Here is a 3236-nt window from a genome sequence, read left to right on the forward strand (position 1 = left end):
CATGAGATTAGGTGGTGCCTGGGAGGAAGGGACTGGAAAGGGCAGATATCCCGACTTTCTTTCATCCTTTACCTCCCAAGTCTCAGATTGGGAGAGAGAAAAGCCAGTGCCTTATTTCTCTGTGTTCCCACTCAAATCTAGGGGGCTTGAATATGAGTCTTGGGGTGGGAGGAGAGAAGATAGTCTAAGGAGCAAAGAAAACACAGGAGAGAAAGGAAATCCCAGAAGTCTCAAACACGGATTTATTCTCCCTTATGGCTCGAATTATCTCCAGAGGATTCTGTTGAGTCCTAGAGAGATGATGCTCTGGGTCATATGGAAATGGGGCCCTAGTGAGGGGTGCTTGCTGGATTCCTGCAGCAAGAATTTTGTTAGAGGATAGGGACAGAGTGCAGAATCCCAGAGGTCCAAACACTACACATTTCCTGCTGATCAGACCTTGATAGACAACTTGTTGTAGTCCAGAAATATCAATGAACTTGGAGATGGAAATTTGGGTTTGAATTCCATCTTTGCCACTTACCATGTGACAAGCCCTTAGACCTACTGAGCCTTGGTTTTCTCATCTGTAAAATGGAGATAATAACTGTTGCTTTACCTACCTCACAGTGTTACTGTGAAGAAAGTACTAGTGTAAAAACACTACAAATGTAAAATATTATTATTCCAGACACTCCCTAGTTTCTTCTCACCTTCTGTTTCCAGCTAGTTGGCTGAAAATAGGTCCTTTGGTTAAGGCAGGTCCAGGCTGCTGTCTTTCTCTACTTGCTTGAGCAGCCCCGGGCTTTGAGGCTGGCAGAGCTTAGCTGGGGAGCTAAGCAGAATATCACGATAGAAGACTGCCAGGGCTGGTATGTTAGATCCTTCCACACTCACAGCTCGGCTCCCTCGCTGGTGGTCCTTTCTCCCTGGTCCCACAGCAAGCCTTCCTGTACTTAGTCCTGCCCCAGGCCCCAGGCACAGGCCCCGGGAGCTGTCCGAAAGCTAAAAGACACAAACACCCAAGTCGAGTCTAGAAGGAGCAGAACATCTTTCCCAGGGCGCTGCCCCACCCCGCCCCGCCTCCTGCCCAGTCGGAGTCGCTCAGCCTACCAGGCTGAAGGCTCAGCCCTCCTCAGTCTCCAACCTTGGCCTGATTACTGACCGCTCCAAGGGAGTGAGGAAGAGATCTGGGACCCCAACTGCCCGCCGTATTCCTTCCCCCCCACTCAAGTTCTTTGCTCCCCCAGGGCTGCAGTGACATTACACAGAGTGGGTCCCGCCCGAGTCAACCCCAGTCCGGGGAAAGGTGCGCAGCGCTGGGACTGGTGGCGGTGCTGCCGGAACTGTCCCGGTCCTGGGGCCCTAGGCTCTAGCCCGGGTCTCTAGCTAGACCGGGCAGAGGCGGGCGGGGGAGGGACGGCGCACGCACGCACACACACACACACACACACACACACACACACACACACACATACACGCGCGCACACATACAGGCACACACATCAAACCACACTCGCGCGCGCACACGCACACATACCCTCACACACATACACACACACACACACACACTCGCTTTTTAGCTCTCACCCTCACACATTCTCTATCCAGCTCTCGCTCTCACACCCACAGAGACAGAAACCGGCACTTTGCAAAACTCTACTCCGCACCAGGTGGAAGAGCCAGCGGCTGTAGCGGCAGGTCCCGGGCGCTGCCGGCCGCGGGGGTGCACACGACGGTCCGGGCTGGAGCTCCTTCTGCCTCCGCCTCGCTCTCCGCTGCCCCCTATGTCCCACTCCCGCTGACAGGCTCACGCCGCTCCCGGGGCTGCCTGCAGCAGCGGCGGCAGTAGCAGCAGCAGCAGGAGGACCAGTAGCAGCACAGGCGGTGGTGTTGCCTTCATGGGGGCATCTGCAGGCTAGGCGCTAAGCTCCAATCTCCCGGAGGAGGAAGGAAGAAGGAAGGAAGCCAGTGGGAGAGGAGAGAGGGGCGAGGGAGTGAGCGCTCTGAAGAGCGGAGCCGCGGGCAGGCGGGCGGGGAGCGAGCCGCGCAGCCGGACTCCTCCCTCCCCACCGCCGCCGCGGAGGCAGCAGCAGTAGTTGCCTCCTCCCTGGACCGAGGGACCGAAGCTCAGCGTCGAGCAATGGCGGCCCGGAGCCGGAGCCGGAGCCCCAGCGCCCTGGCGCCTTCGCCGCCGCCCCTACCGCCGCCCCAGCCCCTGAGCGCCCTAGCTTGAGGGGCAGCCAGGGCAACGGGAGGGCTTCGCTGGGGAGGGGCGGCTGGACTCTCCTCTCTCCTCAGTCCTCTCTCCACTCCCCCCAACCCCCGCAAGTTCCCTCCTGGTCCCCGACGCGTGGCCTCCCTCCCCGAGGGCAGAAGGTGGAGAACCGCCTTGCTCCGGGTGGCTCGCCCGCCCCAGAGTCCCAAGCCTTCCACCAGCCCTCTGGCCCCCGGGCAGGCGGTGCAGGAGGGGTGGGGCGGCGGCGGCCATGGAGAGCCCCATAGAGAACCCGAGCAAGGCGACGGAGTATCTGAAGGAGCTGAACCGGATCATCGAGGCGCAGCAGGAGCTGCTGGAGCGGCAGCGGCGGCGGATCGAGGAGCTGGAGCAGCAAGTAGCGCGGCTGTACCGGGAAAACGCCTGCTTGCAGGACGAGCACCAGCGGCACCTGGCCTCCTGCCGCCTCGGGGCCCCCGCGCAGCCCGGGGTTCCCGCACAGCTCGGGGCCTCCTGCCGCCTCGGGGCCCCCGCGCAGCCCGGCTCTCCCGCACAGCTCGGGGCCCCCGCGCAGCCCGGGCCCCCTTCGGCGCATCCTCCCGCGCCGCCCCTGGGGGCCATCCTGGAGAACGTCCGCCACGAAAAGTAAGCGGGACTGGGACTTGGCGGCCGCGGGCGCCAGGGAGCTGGGCGCCTGGGTCTGCGGGGCAGGGCGGCGGCGGGATGGTGCCGGGAGGAGGCCAGGAGGCGCTAGTGGTCGCCGCCCCGCCGTCCGGGTGGCGCACGGGAGAGTTTGAGCCTGCAAAGTTAGCAGAGGGTCGTGAGGTTTGCCCGGAGTATTTGGACAGGATGGAGAAGGTGGCGAGGTGTGAGAGGCGTTTGTGGGCTAGATTAGCAATTTGGGGCAAAGCGAAGGGAGACTTTTTGGGAGCCCTGAGATTCCTTGCTTGGCTGTACGAGACAACGAGGATTGCTGTCCCGGCTGATGGTGCTGGTTCCCCAGAGCCGGGGCGGGGGGTGAGGGGGTGAGGGGGGGCGG

At 61.7% G+C, this 3236-nt stretch overlaps 1 protein-coding gene across 1 annotated transcript in view; it reads left to right on the forward strand.

Annotated features, from left to right (window-relative positions):
* The first annotated feature begins 2745 nt into the window (after positions 1-2745).
* Positions 2746-3236, forward strand: part of IQSEC1 (IQ motif and Sec7 domain ArfGEF 1) — a 785306-nt gene continuing 784815 nt past the window's right edge. The window contains exon 1 of the mRNA XM_069083774.1: positions 2746-2842. The gene's annotated coding sequence lies outside the window, so the exon portion shown is untranslated. The remainder of the gene's footprint in view (positions 2843-3236) is intronic.

The sequence above is a fragment of the Petaurus breviceps genome, unplaced genomic scaffold (assembly GCF_028583685.1).
Source record: "Petaurus breviceps papuanus isolate PSGF00001 unplaced genomic scaffold, PetGlider_PUasm1.0 174, whole genome shotgun sequence".
Classification (NCBI taxonomy): domain Eukaryota; kingdom Metazoa; phylum Chordata; class Mammalia; order Diprotodontia; family Petauridae; genus Petaurus; species Petaurus breviceps.